Raw genomic sequence first — 24,106 nt, 5'->3', positions numbered from 1 at the left:
CTGAAAGTTAAAGAATGGAAAAGTTACATCTTACAAATCAAAATTAAAGAAACCTGATATAGCTACACTAATATCAGACAGAATAGACTTCAATGTAAGAATCATAACTAGAGGTAAAATATTAACTTCTTAATGTTTGAAATTTCTTTCTACCTAATAAAAACAAAATCGAGAGATTAGACAAAAAACTTAAAAATCTACAATTTCTTACAAACTGATGAAAACAAGGAGACAAAAAAAATCAGTAAGGATATAGAAGAATTGATATGATAAACAAATTTGATTTAAATGACATAGGTGAAATACCACATTCAACACCTACACAACTCCCAATGTTGTAGGGTAGAACTACCCAAAATTATTTATTTACTTAATATTAAAGAGTTATTTTAAAAAAAAATAGTTTTGACCAATATTGCATGTGAGTCTAAAAAGATCTCTTTTAGGACTATTCAGAATATCATTCTAGTCATTTCCTCCCCTTTGTATCAACAGATAGAGGCCATTAAAAAATGTTTGAACAGTTTTAGTTAAAACCCTTGTGATTTTAGTTACAAAATTATATAGGGGGAGTTTTTAGAAGATGACGACATAGATTCATTGAATAAATGACTTTTGGGTTGGATGCCATGGTGATGGAGAGAATAAGACTGGATTTGAGGGTACAATATCATTCCAACACCTCAAAGAGTTGCTTAGTATGTATGCCAGATCTTTGATGAGGTCCAACAGACTAAAAAGTCACAAGTTCCCAGACAATGAGGATAGAGGTATTACTAAAGGAAGGATTGAGATGTTTGATGCACAACAGCACTTGTCCTCATCTCCATGCAGTCTCTTGCTTTATCTTCTTAGGTTTCTTTATTTCTTCCCTCCCCTTATATGAATGAGTTTCCCAAGTTCAATTTTCATCTTTAGTCATGTCTTTTCACATTAAGTCTCAATTTTTTCTGCACCCTTACCTTGGTGAAAATTAACCATTCGTTATGGATGACTTCCCAAAATCTCTAAATTTGGCTTCTTTACCAAACTCAAGATACATATCAGTCATAACACTCTCTCTCTCCTCTTCCCAAAGTCCAGTTCCTGCATCCAAGTCTCAAATGATTCTGCCCTTTAACTCCACATTACCATTCCAGTTTTCACTGCCATCCCCTCCTTTCCACTTTGCAACCAAACAGCCCCACTTTCCTGACACATGGTGTATGCACTAGTCTACCAACATTATCTGCACACTTCAACGGGTACTCACATTCTTTCCTCCCCTGCAAATTTCCTTTCCTCCTGGATCTGCCTCTCAAGTTTTTATCTGTCTTTCAAAGGTGAGAAAAAATTCTGTTTTATATGAAAAATCTTTCTTTATCTATTGCCCTTTTCCTTCCTTTCTTTGCATTAAAAAAAAAAAAAAAAAAACTCACTGTGTCGAGTCAGATCCGACTCATACTGACACCTCCTTGGGTCTCTGAGGCGGTATCACTATGGAAGTAGATTGCCCAACTTTCCTTCCAAGGAGTGGCTGGTGGGTTTGAACCACCAGCTTTCTGGTTAGCAGTGAAATGCCTGAGGCATTACTCTACCAGAGCTCCTTGCACCTTTGCTATATTTGTGCTCATTCATCTCATTTATATTTTTTTATAACTAAATTGTGTAAAGTGCTTTTCCCACTAGATTATGAAGGCAAGGACCACTTTTTATTCATCACTGTTTCCCCACCAATTCCTAGTTCACAGCTTGTACTGCGTTCGTACTCTATAGAATCCTTTTGACTTTTTACCTTTCTCTCTGAACTTTCTCTCCTTTTCCTCATGCACAACCTTATGCCTAACTTACCCTTCTTCCTACTTTTTATTCAATATCTAGCCCTTGTGTCAGTTCCTCTAAGAAGCCTTTCCATCACTTCATAGAGCCAAGTTCATGGTTCCATACTTAAAACAGAGTGAAATAGTATATTAGAATATAATAGGGTAATATATATTCTATTTTACTACAGTGTTTTAAAGATATTTTAAATAAATACATAATTTATTTGGCAAAAAGTTTGTGACATAAAACTTGAGTTGTATATAAATGTTTGATATCATCTTGAAGCGTATTTTTGGCACCTTCTACTACATTGTGAATTTTTGTATATATTTAATTAATTTTGATTGTATGTTGCAACCAGAATGCATAATAAAAAAATATATTCCCACTAATATGTGTGCTGTCTAGAACAAAAGACTGGAGAGCAAAGGCAGCTGCCACAAAATTGTAATGCTAAGCAAAAAGTATAAATGATCAGCACCAGGAAGCTCAAACAATGGTTCAGCAAGGTTGCTTTGGCTCAAGGTAGAAGCGTATGTTTACAGGAACTCTGAATCTGTTCCATGTGTCAGATTAGATACACATGGTCATCCCATGGAAACAGCACTCTACTGAAAAATTTACAGCATATACTTTGAGTTTTCAGGAGATGAAACCGACTTTATTCAAATGAAGGGAGTTCTCTGACAACAATAATTAAAAAAACTCATTGAACATTTTTGATCCAGGCATAAATTCAACAATTCAATGTCCATTCTCCATAACCAAAGATTGTAACTCTCACATACAATCCAGAACTTGTGCCAGCTTACTACCACTTCATCTAGCCCTTGATCACATTTCCAGGGGGACAATAGTTTATAATATTTGGTCCAGTCAGTAGTTAAATAACTAGTAATTATTGCTTTCACTGGAAATCCATGTAAGACGATGAGTTTAAGTGGCTTTATCTCATTTCTTTATTGTCTTCTTCAAAACTAATAAGTCTTGTTTAAAATATTTTATGAGAGCAAATAAAAATGGTAAGATACCAGCGTTTGCCATAAGAAAAGTCACAGTTGAATTGGGTAGACAGACAGTAGACATAAAAGCATAAACATTGAAAGGAAAAACTGAGAACTCAATATGTAGTTTGTAAAACGTTGTCTCACATGGGAAAAGACTTAGCAGATTGTTAAGCTAGGAAGCAAGAGGGGATCGTTTTCTGGGGGAACTTAAAATGTTCTTAGGTAGGAACAGGTAGCAATGTCAGCCCAAGTATAAGTCATAGAAATAATGCAGGGTGCTTCCTGCAATTTTCTTAGATAGTAAGAGATGTGAAACTTATGGATTGCAATGTCACCTCAGAGTTTGTATTTTCATGTTCCATGTGCAAAATTTGGGTCCTCGACTTTTCTATCAGTTCTCAAAGTTATTTTTGTAACAAGTTGAATTTAGTGTCACTATGATAGCCCAGTTGGGAGAGCATTAGACTGAAGAGCTAAAGGTCCCTGGTTCGATCCCGGGTTTCAGCAGCTTGTCATAGGTTTGCATATTTATAAAAGCTCTGGTAGCATAGTGCCTAAGGCACTTAACTGCTAACCAGAAGCCTGGTGGTTCAAACCCACCAGCCACTCCTCAGAAGGAAGATGGGGCTATCTACTTCCATAGTGATACTGCCTCAGAAACCCAAGGAGGGGTGGCTGTGAGTCAGGACCGACTCGACAGCACACACCAACAACAACAACATGACCCCACATGTTCAGAGTAGAACTATGCTCCAAAGGGTTTTCATGGCTGACTTTTCAGAAGGAGATCTCCAAGCTTTCCTTCCAAGATACCTGTGGGTGGATGTGAACCTACAACTTATCTCTTAGCAGCCAAGAGTTTAACCATTTGTACCACTCAGTGACTCCACAGGTGTCACAAACAGTGAAGTGTTTGACTGCTAACTGACAGGCTGACAGTTCAAACCCACCCAGAAGCTCCTCTGGAGACAGGCCTGACAATATGCTTCTGAAAGGCCGCAGCCTTGAAAACCCTAGGGAAGAGTTCAACTCTGTAACACATGGGATAGCCATGAGTCGGAATCAACTCAACAACTAATAGCAACAACATGGTGATCCCATATAGGCAGATTTCAATTACAAATTTTTCATAAATTAGCCAACAATTTTAGATGCTGAATTTGAATCTAGTGTTAATTCTACATTAGCAAGTAAAATTGAATTTCAGTAGGCAAAAACGAGAGATACTTCTTTATATGTGCAAAAACAATTTTGGTCAAAAAGCACATGACCCAATCTGAGTAGGTAATAATATGTGAATCATTTCAGCATAAACTTGAGAACGCTGTTTTAAAACTGAAATTACTAAATTGCAATGGGTAATGGGTAGTGTTTTCCTAATAAAGATCTTCAAAGCCAGATACATACCACAATACTCATCCAAAATGAGTGTCTTTGATTGAAAAATACCTTTTACAGAAGTAAAGCACACTGAGAATTATTTAGTCATACTCTTTCTTAAATTAATGTTTAGTTTTTTCCCTGGGTAACAGTTTGGGAAAAATCTGAAATATTCATTTAACTTTTTCAACCACATTTCCTGTGGACAGTTTCATTCATTCGTAACTAAAGACCCCATAAATCATCCAGTGTTTATTGGGTGCCTTCTATGTGCTTGGCTCTCAATTCTGTTTTATGTGAGATTAGGAAGAATGCATTCCTGGCCTTAGAGAGAATATAATCCAGTTGGGAAGACAACTGGCACACAGAAACAATGGCAATCTTGGCTAGAATAAATTGAGTCAAACTTTGAAAAAGGCCTTAGGTATGATAAAAATGAGAAAACATTCATTTTAAGGAAATCCAGAAACTCAACAAGCAGGTAAACAGTGTTACAAAGACCTAGAGCAGTACTGGCCTTCACCAACAGTGTCCCAGAGCAGAAAGACACTAACCTATATGGCATTCCATAACATCCCACACACCCTTACTGGCCACATCTTTACAATATGTCCTAAATCTCGTCTCTCTAACTCAAAACTTATCCCTTCAAGGTCCACCCCAAATCCCGCCTCTTCCTTGATGATTTCTGATTGATCCCACTGTTTTCTTTCATGAATGAACTCTTAGTCTTACCTCTTTTATTGCAGGACCATTTTTTACTTTGTGTCATAGGTTTGTTTTCTAGTTCTTGGTATCTCGTGTTTCCCTAAAAGTATCTTGGCCACAAGGACCAAGTCCAGTTCTCTTTTATCTCTTTAACAGAGGCTAGAAAACCTTTATACTCAAAGACCACTTTTTAAAAGAATGAATATAGTATGAACTAATTTTAAAAATATGAAATAAATTATTAATTATATAATTATAGTACCTATGTGGGATACACTACAAACCAATTGAAGTATCGCCCCAGGTCTTTAAGAAGAAAAACAATCTTCATGCAGGTTGCATAGAAAGAAGCCTACAATGCAGTCTAGGATGTTAGTGAAAATACCTTTGTTCCTACTCCCAAGGTGACAAGGGCAGGACAAGATGATTTGCAGTGGTGATGAGCGAAATGATACAATCACATGATTAAGGAGCTACAAGAAATGAAAGAGGTAGGTAATAGGTACATTATAAATGCATCTAAATTTTTGAGATCCATAAGAATAATGTCTTATATCATTGCAGATACCACAATATTGAATAATGTCTTATATCATTGCAGATACCGCAATATTAAGCACAGTGATTTGCAAGTTAGGCTGGTCAGTGACAGTGACATAATGGAAAGAGAATTGCTAAATTCTAACCCCAACTTGGTTGTTTCCTAACTGTGAGGTGTTGAGTAAGTTACATAACATCTCTGATCCTCAATTTTCTCAACCAATAATTGTAGATAGTAATGTTGAGCTATTTTGTTTGCTGGGAGAAGCCAAGAGAAAGTATGAAAAAGTGCCTACTACAATATCTGGCATGTATTAGGCAACAGGTTAAAGGCAATTATCAATGAATGTTTGCTGAATTTATGGCAGAGATGGAAGGAAAAAAGAAGGAAAGAAGAGTAGTAGACAGACCATTGGAGGAGAATGGCAAACTTCAGGGTCATCGGAATAAAAGGAGGCTTTTAAGAGAAATGTTCCCTCTGATTTGCTTTAAATTGTGGCAGAGGACATGCCAAAGAAGTGAGGCTTTATGAAAAAAGGAACTTGTATTAACAGAGTTCATTGTTCTGGTCATATAAACCATATCACAAAGTGAATTTGGTACATATTTAGTATGAAATGTTCTTATTATTCTACATGGCTATTAGGTAAAATTAGTTTGCAGTTAGTATAAATGACCATAATTAACCTTTATGGTTACATGGCTAAACCAAACATTTGGTAGAATTAGTTATGGAAAAAATGATTAGCAAAGCAGAGGTCTTTGGCTGTTGTAGCCAACTACAAGACAAGAAGAATATCCATGGACATGATGCACCATTCACTTGGAAACCATGCCTCTCACTCCCCTATCTACCTTTTTTTTTTTTTTTTCTTTTTTTAGAATCTCCAAAGCATGAAGAGTGAAGGAAAAGGAGCTTGTGACATGTGAGATTTTAGATATGCTTAGGAAATAGAAGCAAATTTTTTAAATCTCCTAATATGTCAGAAGCAATTTTGGTATAAGAAAATCCAGTTTAAATACATCTGTGCTTTGTAATTACACCCCATAGTGCCTATTGAGGAGCTCTGGTAGCATAGTGGCTAAAGCACTTGACTGCTAACCAGAAGGCTGGCGGTTCAAACCCACCAGCCACTCCTCGGAAGGAAGGTTGGGCAATCCTACTTCCGTAGTGATACTGCCTCGGAAACCCAAGGAGGGGTCGCTATGAGTCGGGGCCGACTCGACGGCACATAACAACAACAACAACAGTGCCTATTGACTGAGTGCCTATACCGTGTGATGTCTTCCTGGTACTTCAACAGTTTAGACTTTGAATGATAAAGGCATGGCCCTCAAGGCAGCCTCCACCCCAATGTGTCAGTGCTTCAGGTTCTGTGCCTGAGCAATTTGGACCAGAGCAGCTTTCTGAATGGCATCATGGACAACATTACCAATCAGGCACAGCATGCCTTCTTGTTGGACCTGGAAGCTGCCTCAGAATCCACCTCAACACGTTGTTCCAGGCATCAACTGCAAATTGATGGGAGTTGGCCTGTAAATTAAATTGTGTTTGTCATCCTTGTTTCAGATATTTATCTGCCTTCAGGCAGGAGCCTGAAAATGCTCTGTAAAATTTACTTTCAGTTCTATGAGCCTATAGATGTCTCAGTTCTAAAAATCTAATTAGCAGAACAAGGCTATAATTACATAAGTGAGAAAATCCTGAATATTTAAGCATTGAGGTAAATCATGTGTTAGATCATTTATGTCCATGATTGCACAGCTAACTCTTACTTTATCTTTATCTTGGCATACTTTAGATCCATTTAGTTTTTTTAATTGCATGTGTGTGTCTATGTGTATGTGCACTTATAGATTTATTCATGTTTAATTTTTCTCATGTTCAAAATCTTATCCCGAGAGTTCTGGTAAGATAGCGGAATAGGCAGAAAGACTGCACAGACCCTCTTCAACAAAGAAAAGGGGAATCAATTAACACAAATACAGAAGATAATCCTGCACCCCTGAGCCTTGAAGGGAAAGACATAGAAGTGGACTAAACTCCAACTAGTGGAATAATTTGCATTAAAAATTAGAAATGATTCAAAATCTATAGATAGAAATCCAGAAGATTAAAACTAAATTGTCAGAAATAGATAACACATTGAAAGGGCAAAGGAGTAGAACTGATGCAATGGAAGACAGAAGTAATGAGATTGAAGACAAATACCTGAATACTTCTTTGGAAAGGGATCAATCAGAAAAAAAGATCAAAACAAAATGAAGAAAGCCTAAGGTTCATGTGGGATACCATCAAAAGGAATAACCTGCATGTCATTGGAATTCCAGAACAGGAAGAGAAAAATAAAACCACTGAGAAAATTGTCCCAGATTTGTTGGAGGAGAACGTCCCTGACATGATGAAAGATGAGAATATAGCCATTCGGGAAGTCCAACGAACCCCAAACAGGATAGACCCCAAAAGAAAATCACCAAGACATATCATCATCAAACTCATCAAAACCAAAGACAAAGAAAGAATCCTGAAAGCAGCATGGGAAAAACAAAGGTTACTTACAAAGTACAACCAATAAGAATAAGCTCTGATTTCTCAGCAGAAACCATGCAAGTGAGAAGGCAATGGGATGGTATATATAAAACCCTGAAAGAGAAAAATTTTCAACCAAGAATTATATACCTGGAAAAATTGTTCCTCAAATATGATGGTGAAATTAAGATATTTCCAGATAAGCAGAAACTAAGGGAATTTGTTCAAACCAGACCAACCTTACAAGAGATATTAAAGGAAGTCCTTTGAATAGAGAACCAAAAATAGCAAACAACAACCGACCATTAATACACAAGATGATATAACCCAGAAACCACAGCTATAGACATATCCAAAGTAAAATGAGCTTACAAGATTGTAAACAGGGAACCAGAGACATCAATTGGCAAGTGAAGACAACTACAAACCAAAAAGAGGGAAAATACTGTGTAGTCACAGAATTTCTAAATGGTGAGGAAGTCAAGAGAGTTGCAAGATAAAATGGACTGTTCTAAACTCAGGGAGAAAATTATAAATCGTATCTCATCCCATATTTACCTAAATTCATAATCACTTTTTCATAATTTCTATATTAATCATTATGGGTTTTAAGCTAATTCATAATTTAGTCTAGAGTTCTGATTATTCCTCTCAACATTACTAATAATTGAAATATACTGATAATAAAGTATTTTGGGGAGCTCTGGTGGCATAGTGCCTAAGGCATTTAACTGCTAACCAGAAGGCTGGTGGTTCAAACCCACCAGCCACTCCTCAGAAGGAAGACTGGGCAATGTACTTCCGTAGAGATACCACCTCCGACTTAAATGAGGCTGCTCTGCTTGCCTTTATAGGATAGCTGGCCAGCAGTTCCCTTACAGCACACTGGCCTTACTTTCAACAATTGGAGAAGAATTAATTTTTAAACATAAAGTACTCTGAATTTAAAGCTAGTTTATCATCATTATACACTGTTTTATATTTTGCTAATTTTTTTTTCTTATTTCTTTTAATTCCATCTCACAAAAATTTCTGACCCTCATGCCACACAAAAGATCTGAAAGTTGTAGGTTTGACTCTACATTCTTTTCTGGTCCTCTTTCACTTTCTGGTTTCCCCAAAACTCACAGTGCATTTGTCTCTTTATATCTTTTCCCCATTAAGTTCAATCTTTTCCCCAAAATTAAAGTTTAAGCAAAGAAGTTATACTTCATTGCTATTTCCCATTTCTCCCAAGTCACCATCCTAAATAGAATAGAAGATTTAACTTTGCTAATCTTTTGATTGTTTGCAGGACATATGCACATCTCCCAAAATTTTAGCACTTCTATATTGGTGGTGCTTTGATAATTAATTTGTTGTTGCTGTGTTGTTGTTAGTTGTTGTTCTGATTCATGGAAATAAACTCTCTTAAATAACTATGCAAAATTAAATTTATTTCAAATAAGTCTACTCTTTTTCTTATTATTTCATCCCATACATTTATTAAAGTTATTAAGGAAGGGTATGAACAAATATTTAGAGGTGAGAATGAACACAAAGCACTTTGGAAGGTTAATAGGCAGTTTAGCCTTGCTAGAGTGGGATGCTTAAAACATTTTAAGAAGGTTTACTAGCAAGGACAAATCTTAAATCAACCAACCACCATAGAATGTTATGACTTCAAAAAGGTGGGCACCTCTAACTGTTCCTTGGGTATCTTTACAACATTTTAATTTGAGTTGAAGAGTGAGGGGTCTTACTAAGCTTTCTCAAATTCATCTTAAAATTAAAGACACTTGGGACTATTCTTTAACAACTCTTTTGGGTCATTCCAAAACACCTCTGTTGCAGAGATTAATACTCTTTGATTCTGAGCCAAAAGCATGGTTTTCAGATGTTACAATTACCTGTTCAGCTTCTCAGGGGTAATTATTTGAAAGGAGTAAATGCTCTGGCTACAATTGCCTCTGTGGGAGCCACAGTAATTGCCATTCATCAGGGCAGCAACCTGCTGAGGACATCAATTCATAAACTCTGGGCCATCAATAAACTGGAACCTGGGTCCCGGTGCCAACATTCTTTACACAATGAAATATTATTACTGGCAATTAGGTAAACAATGAGCCAACCCGGAAATGAAAAAGAGGTTGCCAGTGACTACATTAGTGTCATCTATGAACGTCTTGATTCTTTTCTTGTAAGGGAAACACCTTGGGATAACTTTTTACACCACCAGTATCTGATTTCATTTTGCACAGCAGTCTTCATCCAACAAGCTATCTCAAAATGGCATATCTCAAAATGAAGATGGAAAGGTTAACAAATGAGTTGTTGTTTTTATTGTAATGAGGAAGTGTGGCACCAGGTGGTAGATAGCTTCTTATCATGGGCATCCATATAAAGTGGCATCTTTGCAGTTAGCTACTGTGGACAAGTGGGAGAGGGAAAAGGGCCATGTAACTGGATTCTAGGAAGCTAAATCCATAACCATAGTTCTGGGGCAAATTACTTAACAGTGTTCAGGGAATTGATGTTGAGAATGAGATTCTCTCCGTTTGTGAAATGTTTATATGTTTAGAAGATTTTGCCATACATCATGAAATTTCATCACAATAACACCTCAGTGAGGTGAACAGGATGAGCATGAATATTTCTGGTTTTTTGTTTTACTTTGGTTTTGGTTTTCTTTTCTTTTCTTTTTTTTTTTTTAAATGCATTTATGGGGAAGAGAAAGAATTGATGTCATAGATGCTAAGTACTGCTAAGGTCATATAGATCAATCCCAGACTGGTGCTCTTTTTAGCTCTGGTAGCATAGTGGCTAAGGCACTTGACTGCTAACCAGACGGCTGGTGGTTCAAACCCACCAGTCACTCCTTGGAAGAAAGGTTGGGCAATCCTACTTCCGTAGTGATACTGCCTCAGAAACCCAAGGAGGGGTCGCTATGAGTCAGGGCTGACTCGACGGCACATAACAACAACAACAACATGTTTTCTGACTTGCTCAGATTTCCCTTGTCTAAGATGTTCAGATGAGTGTTTTTATGCTATATATTATTATTTTATGCCCTAAATTTGCCCCCATTTTTCTTTGAGGAGCTTTATAGTTTTAGGTTTCACATTTAAATCTTTGATTCATCTGGAGTTAGTTTTTGTTTATGGTGTGAGGTACAGATCTTATTTTCTGCAAATGGATAACCAGTTTTGCCAGCACCATTTGTTAAACAGACAATCTCTTCCCCATTAAATAGATTTCAGTCCTTTGTAAAAGACCACCTGACCATAGGTTAATGGATCTATTTCTGGACTTTCAATTCTGTTCCATTGGACTATGTGTCTGTCATTGTACCAATTCCAGGCAGTTTTGACTACTGTGGCTGTATAGTAGGTTTTAGGGGTTCTGGTTGTGTAGTGCTTAAGGCATTTGATTGCTAACCAGAAGGCTGACAGTTCAAATCCACCAGCCACTTCTCAGAAGGAAGGTTGGGCAATCTACTTCTGTAGTAATATCACCTCAAAAACCTGAGGAGGGGTTATTAGGAGTCAGATTCAACTCAAAGGCAGTACATTTCATTGCTTTTTGTTGTTGTTGTTGTTGTTGTTTGTTTGTTTTAATAGTATGTTTTGAGGTCCCGAAGTGTGAAACCTCCTACTCTGTTCTTCTTCTTCAATAAATTTTTGCTTACTAGAGGTCTCTTCCCTTTCCATACAAAGTTAGTGACTGGTTTTTCCATATCCTTAAAGAATGTTGATGGGATCTGGATTGGGATTGAATTGAATGTATAGATTGCATTGGGTAGAATTGACATTTTCACAATGCTCGTCTACCTGTCCATGAGCATGGTATGTTCTTCCATTTATGTAGATCTCTTATGGTTGTTTAAAGCAGTCTTTTGTAGTTTTCTTTGTACAGGTCTTTTGGGTCCTTAGTGAGATTTATTCCCAAGTATTTTTTATTTTTGGTAGCTACTGTAAATGGTATTGATCTCCTTATTTCCTTTTCAGCAATCTCTTTGCTGGTGAAGAGGAATCCAACTGATTTATGTATGTTGATCTGGTATCCTGCCACTATGCTAAATTTCTCAATTAGTTCCAGTCGGGTTTTTTTGTTTTGTTTTGTTTTGTTTCCCATTGAGTCTCTTGAGCTTTCTATGTATAGGATCATATCATCAGCAAACAGGGATAGTTTTACTTCTTCCTTACAAATTTGGATGCCTTTGATTTCCCTTTCTTATCTTGTTGCCCTGGCTAAGACTTCCAATACAATGTTGAACAGAAGTGGTAATAGAGGTCATCTTGTCTGATTTCTGTTTGCAAGGGGAATGGTTTCAGTCTCTCTCCATTGAGGATAATGTTGGCTGTTGGTTTTGCATATATGTCATTTATTATGTTGAGGAATTTCCCTTCTATTCCTATTTTGCTGAGACTTTTCATCAGGAATGGGTGTTGGATTTTAGCAAATGCCTTTTCTGGATTGTTTGTTAGGATCATGTGGTTCTTTTCCTTTGTTTTATTTATGTGATGGATGATGTTGATTGATTGTTTTCCTAATGTTGAACCATCCTTGCATACCTGCTTGAACCCTACTTGATCATAATGTATTATTTTTTATATATGTTTTTGGAGTCTATTGGCTAGGTTGTTTTTTTTTTTTTAAGATTTTTGCATCTATACTCATGAGGGATATTGGTCTGTAGTCATCCTTTTGAGTGATGTCTTTGCCTGGTTGTGGTGTCAAGGTTATACTTCCTTCATAAAATGAATTTGGGAGCATTCTGTCATTTTCTATGTTTGGAATAGTTTGAGCAGGATTGGTGTTGGTTTTCCTCTGAAAGTTTGATAGAATTCTCCAGTGAAACTGTCTGGGCCAGGACTTTTGTTTGTTGGTAATTTTTTTATGATCTGTTCAATTTCTTCTTTTGTTATAAACCAAACCAAACTTACTGCCATCGAGTCGGTTCCGACTCAAAGCAATACCTTGGCTTTCCAAGGCAATTATCTCTATGGAAGTAGATTGCCCAATCTTTCTTCTGAGGAATGGCTGCTGGGGTTGAACTGCCAGCCTTCTGATTAGCAGTCAAATGCCTTAGACACTATGCCAACAGAGCTCTTTTGTTAGGGGTTTGTTCAAATTTTCCACCTCAGTCTGTTTTAGTTTAGGTAAGTAGTATGTTTCTAGAAATCTATCCATTTCTTCCAGATTTTCAAATTTGTTGGAGTACAGTTCTTCATAGTGTCCTAATATTATCTTTTTTATTTCAGTTGGTTCTATTGTGATGTAGCCCATTTTGTTTCTTATTTGTGTTATTTGCATTCTCTCTCTCTCTCTTTATCTTTGTTAAATTTACCAGTGGTTTGTCAATTTTATTAACCTTTTCAAAAAAGAACCTCTAGTCTTGTTGATTTTTTTCTATTGTCTTTCTGTTTTCTGTTTCATTGATTTCTGCTCAAATCTTTATTATTTCTTTCTTCCAGTGATTGTAGGCTTTTCTTGCTTTTTTTTTTTTTCTAATTGTTGGAGATGTTGTTTTAAGGTATTGATTTTGGCCCTTTCTTCTTTTTTGAGGCATGCATTTATTGGTATAAAATGACCTCTGATCACTGCTTTTGTTGTTTCTCAAAGATATTTTGGTATGTTGTGTTTTCATTCTCATTTGAGTCAAGGATTTTTTTTATTTCATTTTTTAGTTCTACACTTTCCCAGTCTTTCTTAAGGATGGTGTTGTTCAGTTCCCATGTGTTTGCTCTTTTTCCATTGATCTTCTTGTTGTTGATTTCTAATTTGATAGCACTCTGATCTGAGATGTTTTGCAGTATTTCAATGTTTTTAAATTTGTTGAGGCTTGCTTTAAGGCCTAAAATAAGGTCTATTCTGGAGAATGTTCCATGTGCACAGGAAAACACAGTATGTTGTGCTATTGTTGGATGAAGTGCTCTGTAGGTGTCGATAAGATCAAGTTGGTGGATTGTATTGTTTAGCTCTTTTGCATCTTTGTTGAATTTCTTTCTGGTTGTTCTATCTTTCATTGAGAGTGGTGCATTAAAGTCTCCTACTATGACTGTGGAGTCATCTATTTGTCTTTTCAATTCTGTTACAGTCTGATTTATGTGTGCTGGGGCTCTTTCTTTAGGCCATAGATATTTATTATGGTTTTATCTTCCTGTTTGATTGATCATTGAATCATTATATAATGTCCTTCCTTGTCTTTTATGGTGGTTTTTGTCCTAAAGTCAATTTTATCAGAAATGAATATTGCCACTCCTCCTCTTTTTGGGTTGTCATGTGCTTGATATGTCTTTTTCCAACCTTTGATTTTTAGTGTATTTTTGTCTTTGTCTCTAAGGTGTGTCTCTTGTAGACAGCATTTTGATGGGTTATGTTTTCTTATCCATTCTGCAACTCTCCATCTCTTGAGTGGTGCATTTAATCCATTTACATTCAATGTACTTATAAAAGTATGAATATGTGGCTGTCATTTTAAAGATGTTCAGATAAATCTTGAAGCGCATTTCCAATATACCCAAAACCTGCCACTAAGCCGCATGAATGTCCCTGGGTGGCACAAACTATGCTCTACTATTAACCTAAATGTTGGTGCTTTGGGCCCTTCATGATTGGCTTCTGTGAAGATTACAGCCAAGAAAACTCTATGGAGCAATTCTGCTCTGAAACACATGGGGTTACCATGTGTTAGAATTGACTAGATAGTAAAGATTTTGTTATGTTTTTGTTATGTTTTGTTTTGTTTTTAAGGCAAATAGGCCCCAGCCCTGATCCTTCAGGGTGGCTCCTCTCACACTGCCTAGGGTAAAGCTGCAGCCAGGGAAAAGGGAGGAATTTGTGGTAAAGACATGCCTCTAGAGCTAAAGCTAGAGACCAAGTAGTGAAACCCAAGGCACCAACAGCAGCTTCAGACAAACACAGAGACAGGATTTTAAAAGTTATTTGAACTGACAAACACAATGGTGAAGTTGAAACGCAATCAGAAAGCTGACGTATGATGAATGTGTGGGATGTTTTATGAAGTGAAAAAGAGAGTAAGTGCAGAACCAGATAATCTCAGTCATTTTTCTGTCTAAGTTGGAATTGATGAGTTCCTCATCTCCACTCCTGTTGTTTTTACCCAAATAAATAATGCTGCTGAAAACTGTTTGATGGGAAAAGAGCACACTGCTAAAACAGGAAAAATCTGTGAGAGCACAAGTGGTGGGAGGTCAGGAATTTTTAAAAGGCACCATTAGAGAAATAATGTGGTTTGGGGTGTGTTTCTAAGGTAATTCAGTGCACCCTGGGTCAGGAAATTCTTGTTAGTGATAAATCATATTTTATTTTTACATGACCCTAAAGTTTATTAATTCATTTTATGTATCAAACAAGTTCAGGATCGATAAAATACATTTCTGAAAACTAAGCAGGAAATGGAGGTCTAGTGGTCAGAGCAAAAGATAGAGAACCAGGAGTTCTTTATTTTATTTTCACCACCACCACAACCTCATGACTTAATATGATCTGGGAAGAACAGCAAATGATTTTTCTTGTCCTTCTCTCATCTGAAACAAAATTTAAGAAGAAGAAACAACAGCCCTTTCACCCTTTGCAAAGTACTTATCATACATATGTTTGTATGTCTTATTTTCCCTTTCCTTTGATGTATAAGACATCTCAAAGTCTTTGGGGACTATGGCAGGGTATAAAATAGATATTCTTTGCAGGCCTTTTAAGATCATGTCTCAGCAACATTGAAAAGAAAATGGCAATGACAGGACAAACCCTAATGTCAAGTTCAAAATACTTACATTTGTCCTCCGTTCAGAATAGGAATAACGATTATGAAAAGGGGAAGTGACAATCCATAGAGCCAGATGCAGAGAGAAAGTTTTAAAGAATTTCTCCTAAATTCTCAATAGAAAGCCATGTAAATTTGTATCAGCTCCTAAGTATGAGATTAATTCTTAGACTAAAGAAAGGAAACAAATATTACAAAATAATTATCTAATAAAATGCCCTCAAGCTGAAAAATATCCTGATATAACTAATGTATAATTTTTTTTTTAGTTTATCTTTTAAAATTATGATTGAGATGAAAGTTTACAGAGCAAACTGGTTTTCCATTCAACAATTCATACACATTGTTTGTGACATTCACTGCAGTCCACACACTGTAACAGCATTCTTCCCACTTCTCTGCACCCATCCCTTCCCTTGCTCCTTTCTTCCAATCCCCTCCTACCTTTCTAGCTCTATCCCAGGGCAAATGCTGTCTTCTTGATCACGTATGCTTGATTGTTATAGTGAATCATAATCTCCTGATACTACTGTCCACCTTATAGATCTGTCTAACATTTGGCTAAAAGTCGAGTCATGGGTATTAAGTTCAGTTCCTAGTTTGAAGGGTATCCTAGGGCCATAGTCTCTGGGGTTCTATCAGTCTTCATCAGACCAGTAAGCCTGATCATTTTTTTATGATTTTAAGTTTTATTCTACATTTCCCCCATACTATCATATCTAAAATTAAACAAGGAAAACAAAGCATAGCAGAATTACATTAGATTTAAAAAAAAAAAAAACATGGTGGAATTAGTAAACATTTTCATAAAATAAATTCATAAAATTTATTATTTTTTATTACTTTTGTTATGATTATTTAATTTTGTGTTCATATACTGCATCATTTTCTCCCTTATCAAATTATACACCCTTAAAGAGCAAGGACAGTGTGCTCTATTTCTTATGGATCTCTCACAATCCATTCACTGTTTATGGATCATCAGTAGGATTTGACTCTCTTAGGTAAAGGATATTTTGCTCCTGGAAGTATAAAACTCTTTGTTTTCCTTAAAGTTAAAGATATTATAGACATGAGCTCATGTAGAAATGGAATGCTAAAGAATTTGAGATGTCAAATGTTCATATTTTTATTGTATTATATTCAAATTTTATATTTTTTATAATATTTATTCACAAGATTCACTATGCTACGCTATTAACATCTTTAAAATGGCTTGACAGTATCTTCTTACACCTCTTTTTCAGATTTTAATCTAATCTCTGTTGTTTTACATTTACTCTAATTTGAAATACATAATCTATAATTTAAGCATAAATTTTTTTAAAAAAAGCCTTCATTCTTTTGTGAACGTAATTGTTAATGCCAAATTCTGCATATTTAGTTATTTACTTTTGAAGCTTTTATTGAAACTCCTGGACTGGATAGTATTTCAGAGACAATGAGACACTATATTACAAAAAAAAAAAAACTATTTTATTAGAGTGTTCCCTATAGCACTAAAAATCACCAGCACAGAATTTGGGATTGATTACTTAAAGTACTAAGGAGCTCTTGTGGTATAGTGCCTAAGGCATTTGACTGCTAACCAGAAGTTTGGTGGTTCAAACCCACCAGTCACTCCACGGGAGGAAGACTGGGCAATCTACTTCCTAAAGATTTATTGCCTCAGAAACCCAAAGAAGGTCTCTATGAGTCAGAATCAACTCAATGGCAGTGAGCTTGGTTTTCTTTTTTTTTTTCGGACTCAAAGTACTACACTGATATCTGTTGTTTTCGTGGATAGATATATTTTCTGAAACAGAAAGCGTTTTGGTTTACTAGTGCTACTCTAACAGAAAAATACCATAGGAGGAATGGCTTGAACAAACAGGGGTTTGTTCTCTCACAGTTTAGGAGGCTAGAAGTCCAAATTCAAACTGCTAGCTCTGGGGGCTGGGTGAAAGCCCCTCGACCTTGGGCTTCAGCTCTGTCTCTTGCTCCCCACACAGCTTAAGTGTAGAATCTCCCCACACAGATTCTGAAGCTAACAAACCCAAGGTTAACAAATAAAATGGCATAGTTAAGCAACATAGCAGGTCATAGCAGAATTACATTAGATTTAAAAAAAAAAAAAAACATGGTGGAATTAGTCCAGTAATAGTCCCTACATCAGCAGACAAATCGGCAGGCCAGTGAAGTGAAGACTCAGCCAAATGAAGGGTCCAAATGTGTGAAAAGCTCCAGAGACCTTTCTCGATGCTTCTTCACATATACTGGAAGCAGACCACATTCTTAAGGCAGCTACTCAGCTGCACCAGTAGATTCTACCATGGAGTTGATTACCAGTCTCATCATGGAGAATAACTACATCCAGCTGTCCAGTCACTCAAAACCAGGCCCAGGCAAGTTGACACACAACTAACTACCACAATTTCACCCCTTGTAAATTTGGCATCCATACACATCTCCTTCACTGGGTGACTCCAGTCTCCTAGTTCTTCCCAGTGGCAACCTCACTCCCTTGTCCTGAGAGGCCCCATTCTTCTGCCTCTTGGGCATGGCAACACTGCCCCCTCACTTTTGGGCAGCAGACTTGGCCCCTTCCCTCCAGCCTTCATGAATAGCTTCCCACACTCCAGAACCAAACTGGTGAAGGTCTGACTCTTTGAAACCTAGGAGGCTGTGGTGTTCCACCCCCAGAGGCCATGGTTCTACCCTTTGAGCCGAGACAGTTCTGCTTCCCATTTCCTTGGTCTCTCAGCTTCTGCCAACTTATGCCTGAAGGTAACCCACTCAGTCAGGAATCTTTCTGCCCAAAAGACACTTAGCTTTCTTGTTCCATGGGCCAGCCAACCTGCTACTCCATCACATGCTGGAATCTTCTACCAATTAATGCCTGAGAAAACCCACTGTGCCAGGAAGTCACCTATCCAAAAGCATCTAGCTTTCTCTCTGTTGGCTGGTAAGCCTGTTGCTGTGTCATGATGGTCTGTCATCTCTGCTGCTGTCATCTCTCTACTGGGGTCTCTCTTCTGGGGTCTCAGCACAGGCATCTTGGGTCAAGGATGCACTCCACTCCTGTTTCCACATTTTAAATATCTGTCAGAGTAGCACCCCACTTTCTTAGTACCAAATTCTGTGTTTGTCCGATAGTGCTGCTCTAACAGAATGGCTTGAACAAAACAGGGGTTTATTTTCTCACAGTTTAAGAGACTAGAAGTCTGAGTTCAAAGTACCAGCTCTAGGAGCTGAGTTAAAGCCTCTTGATGTTGGGCTTCAGCTCTGCCTTGTGCTGCCCACCCACTAAAACTGGAGGCATCTCTTCACTCAGGCAGCTTCTGGCTGCTGAAGCTGACAAACCCAAGGTCAACAAATAAAATAGCACAGTCCCAAAACCATCAAGCAACATGGCAGGCCATTGAGATGAAGATTCTGCCAAATCCAAGGTTGAAGCAAGCCAAAAATTTCAGAGACCATTCTCAATGCTTCCTCTTATAAACTGGAAGCAGACCACATCCCTAAAGCAACTACTCAGCTGCTCCAAGAAATTCCACCATGGAGTTGCTTACCAGTCTCATCATGGGGAATAACTACCTCCAGCTGCCTAGCCACAGAAAACCAGACTCAGCCAAGTTGACACACAACTTAACTACCACAGATGGTAAAGTACTTCAATGTAGCAAATATTGCCCCTTATTTATATGATCTATACAGCATGTTAGCAGTCAACAACCCAAGGAGGGGTCGTTATGACTCAGGTCTGACTCAACGGCCCATAACAACAACAACAACATACAGCATGTAATGGAATTCTGAGAAGGAAAAGCAATCTCATTTAGTCCAAAATTTCACAAACAAAAGAGCACAGAAGATTGATAAAATACAACGATTATTTACCTCATAGTAATAAAAGTGTGTGTGTGTCTAGTTATACATAAGAAGATATACTCTGAAAGCTTCTAAGTAGAGAATAAACAGATTTTTACTGTGTTCTTAGACTGATCCATAATAGTTCCTCATTTTAGTTATTACTAAATAACTAAATGGCATATTCCTCACATGAAGAGAAATGCTTTCAAAATTCATTCCCATTCAAGAAGAAAATGTTCACCTCTTACCTACTGATTTATCATTAGGAACAGTGTGGTCATTATTTGTGTCACAAGGTTGGTGAACAAAATTAACCTCTAATAACAGGATTTACGAAGTTAAAGAAACATACACTGTTCTCTACAACAATTATTCTAATGAATAATTCAGTAATTCAAGACAATAGTAGTTGGATGCTTAAAATAAATCTGTGCATATCACAGGAAAATCTTTTTTTGCTCAACAAGTAGACTAAAACATTTTTAGGATGCCTATAGAACGATTAACCATAGCTTTAACTTAAATTTTATGGCAACAAGTATGTAAACATTATTTACTACATTATTTCTCTCTTTTTCCCATAAAAAGGTTAATGACTAATTCAATGCTTTGTATTTTCTAAGATCTTCTGACAGCAGATTCTACACTTAAGCTTTCAATTAGATGGCATTACAATTATGGCCCATGAATTTAACTATAATTTTATTCATTGTTTAATCAAGTGCTTTGTGCCCTGTAATAATTTGTTTTCATGTGATACATTCTTCCAGTTCCTCAAGATGTCATCCAGGTAGCTAGACTCTTACTCAGTCTGCATAACTAGGGATGCATCCATTAGGAGGCCACTTGTTATTGGTTGGCATTTTGTGACCTATAGGAGAATTAACCTATTGAACAAACTAACACAGGCGATAAGATCAGAGAAATACAAAAGAAACTAGATCTTTGATAACACTGCCAATTGGTCAACTCACAAGATTGCCCTACCTCTGAGCTTCCTCTAACATAAATAAGCAAAATAATCTTATTGTTTAAACCAGTTTAACTTTAGGTTTCATACTTGGGGGTGGGGGAAGACACTAATATCACAGTCACAGGACAGTAAAGATGAATAAAAGAGAAACTTTATTATAACTTTTCCTGGCACCATCCTCAATTATTGATGAGATTTGAATTAAGTATGTCAAACATAGGAGTTAAGAAAAATATTGATAACCACTGATCAAAGAGATAAGAGAAATACCTCCAAATAAAGTTGTAAGCAAGAATTCTAGGATGCACTAATTATGGTCTTGTGGTTGTTGTTTTTTGTAGTTGTAGTTGTTGCTATTGCTGAAGCCTTGGGTTACCTGCATAACAGCTGGATTTATTAAGCTTTAATGTATGAATCAAGTGATTTTTTTAGCTAATGAAATGGGAATGTTTTTTGCATCACTAACAGTTGAAGCAACTATTGTCACTTTATTTTGCTCATTTCTACATGGTTACCTAAGAACAAAGAGATAATCACTTCTCAGCCTTCATACAATGATAACAACCACTCAAGTAATTGCCTTAGCTCACCTTTGAAGGTCTTTTCTTGCATCATCATTTGACTCATCTAGTTAATGGACAACTCCTTTTTCCTTTGACAATTTCTAAGCTAAGAATAGTCTAGTTTTTTCCTTCATCAGTGGCCAATTTCTGTTGACCTTTAAAATATGCAATAGTCATTCTTCAGTTATTCCAGAGTTGATGCACACATTTTTTCTTATTATTTAATAAATTATTTCAATACATTTGTGGAGAAAGAGAGGGTCAGCTTAACAGCTGTCTGGAATCTGTTCTACTTATTTACAAGATGTTGGGCAAGTAACATCTTTGTGCATTAATTTCCTCATCTGCAAAATAGGAATAAGAACAATAGGGTACAAATGATTTCATAGAATTTCTGGAAGGACAACATGATAAATATATGTAAAGCACATAGAATACTGTCTCATACACCCTAAATGTAGAACAATAATTAGCTATTCATTCACTCACTTATCCATTCAACCAATTGTTCATTGAGATTTTTATAGGCATAAGGTATTTTCCTAGCCCTTATGGGAATACAAAAATTAAATGACACAATCTTTGTCTACTTTCAAGTAGTTTACTTCCAATTGTGAGTGATAAGATACAAAGAAACGTAACAAAAATGTTGAATTGTATTTTTAAAAAGTCAAAGCATATTATGCACATTTTACTGAATAAATTACATTCCTGTAATTTTAATAGTTCTGTGATTTAGTGTTTTTCTGTTGCAATGAAGGATACTTTTGTCAAACTTTGCCTGTCTGTTGCTTGTTTTCCTATTACCCCATAGAGCAAAGTTAATAGTGTATTTTAGTAGCAAGCAAGGATGCTAAAGAAAATTAACCATAGAAAACAGACGATGACTTCCTCTCAGATCACCAACTGAGTTGGACTGATCATACCTTCCTTTGTGCCTCTTTGTACACTTTGTTTACTCTGAAAGGTCAGAGATCATAGCCTATTTGGCTTTGGCTCCTCAGCATCTAACCAAATTTTTCAAAAACCTGGCCAATTAGAATATCACATTCTCCTAGCCACAGTCATTGGTCCAGAAAAGGGAAAACTGACCCAAACAAGACTCAGACGTTTTCTGCCAGAACAATTGTTGAAAGACTCATTCTGTCTATTCCTATTGCCAAGCTGTTGGAATCTGAGTATAGAGTTGCCAACAACCATCTTGCTGCCACCTGGAGAAAGTCTGAGAAGAAAGCAGAGCAGAGAGCAGAGACAAGGGAGCTAGAGAAATAAAGAGAGAGGGAGAACACTGACAGCACTGTTTAGACCTTGGATTCAGCTGTGCTTGGCCCACTCCTTGACCTTCTCAGTTAATGATCCAAAACATTCCCTCTTTCCTTAAAGCTAATTTGGGAAAAGATGTTCATTGCTCACACACAAGAGTCATCAGTAATAGAGTGTTTTTTTTTTTTTTTTTTTTCCATAGCCCTAAAGAATATAAGAACTTGCATTAACTCAAGCATCAAGAGTAATGTAGATTTGAAAACCCAGAGTAAGTGCTTTATTATTATTATTATTATTATTCAAGGGATTTTTTTTTCAAAATAAAACTTTCTAACATTTCGTTTTAGTATTTGAACAGTTGTGAAAGTGAAAACAATTCTCATCATTGCCATCACCTCATTATATGCATGTTGTTGTTGTTGTTATGTGCCGTCGAGTCGGCCCCGACTCATAGCGACCCCTCCTTGGGTTTCTGAGGCAGTATCACTACGGAAGTAGGATTGCCCAACCTTCCTTCCGAGGAGTGGCTGGTGGGTTTGAACCGCCAGCCGTCTGGTTAGCAGGCAAGTGACTTAGCCACTGTGCTACTAGAGGATCAAATGCAAGAGAAGACATTCATTGCAAAATGTATAGTTCTATGCATATAATGTCTTCTCTTGCATTTTATCCTAATCACAATCTAGTCATCAGAAAGGGAAGCATTGCTATTAATATTTTATGTGCAAGGAAATTAAGGTTTTGATCAACTAAGTATCCTGCCTAGGTTAACTCATTTAACAGGTAAGTTCTGTTTCCAAAAACTGAACTCCACTATCATAAAAATAAATGTAGTTTGATTTCTACTTGTAGTGAAGATGGTGTAATAGGCCAAGACTTACCCTCCCACCTTAAACAACTGCAAAACTAGAAAAACTATCAGCAAAATAAGAATAGGAATAGAATAGTAATAGGAATAGAAAGGACATTCCTCAACATAATAAAGGACATTTAGGCAAAACCAACAGCCAACATTATTCTCAATGGAGAGAGACTGAAACCATTCTTCTTGAGAACAGGAACCAGACAAGGATGTCCGCTATCACCACTTCTATTCAACATTGTACTGGAAGTCCTAGCTAGGGCCATAAGGCAAGAAACAGAAATCAAAGGCATCCAAATTGGTAAGGAAGAAGTCAAACTGTCCCTATTTTCTGATGATATGATCATATACCTTGAAAACACAAGAGACTCAGTCAAAAATCTATTGGAACTAGTTGAGAGATTTAGCATCGTGGCAGGATATAAGATCAACATCCAAAAATCAGCTGGATTCCTCTACACCAGGAAAGAGATTACTGAAAAAGAAATAAGGAAATCAATATTGTTTTCAATAGCTACCAAAAAAATAAAATACTTGGGAATAAATTTTACCAGGGACACAAAAGACCTCTAGAAAGAAAAGTATAAAACACTACTTCAAGAGGTTCTGGCAAGATGGGGGATTAGGCCGAAAGACTTCACAGACCCTCTTCAACAAAGAAAAGGGAAACCAATTAACACAGGCACAGAAGATAATCCTGGACCCCTTAGCCTTGAAGGGAAGGATATAGAAGTAGACTAAACCGGAGCTCTGGTAGCATAGTGGCTAAGGCACTTGACAGCTAACCAGAAGGCTGGCAGTTCAAACCCACCAGCCACTCCTTGGAAGGAAGATGGGGCAATCTACTTCCGTAGTGATAC

The 24,106-nt window shown here is 36.8% G+C and overlaps 1 non-coding gene across 1 annotated transcript; it reads left to right on the top strand.

The window, feature by feature from the left end:
* Positions 1 to 3,244: 3,244 nt before the first annotated feature.
* Positions 3,245 to 3,317, top strand: TRNAF-GAA. The gene has a single exon. It is a non-coding gene; the product is annotated as a tRNA-Phe (tRNA).
* Positions 3,318 to 24,106: the final 20,789 nt, after the last annotated feature.

This window comes from Orycteropus afer, unplaced genomic scaffold (assembly GCF_000298275.1).
Source record: "Orycteropus afer afer isolate SDZICR_OR568_19922 unplaced genomic scaffold, OryAfe1.0 scaffold00168, whole genome shotgun sequence".
In the NCBI taxonomy this organism is placed as follows: domain Eukaryota; kingdom Metazoa; phylum Chordata; class Mammalia; order Tubulidentata; family Orycteropodidae; genus Orycteropus; species Orycteropus afer.
Note: the sequence above shows the minus strand (reverse complement) of the source record. Positions and strands in the feature narration are given on the sequence as shown.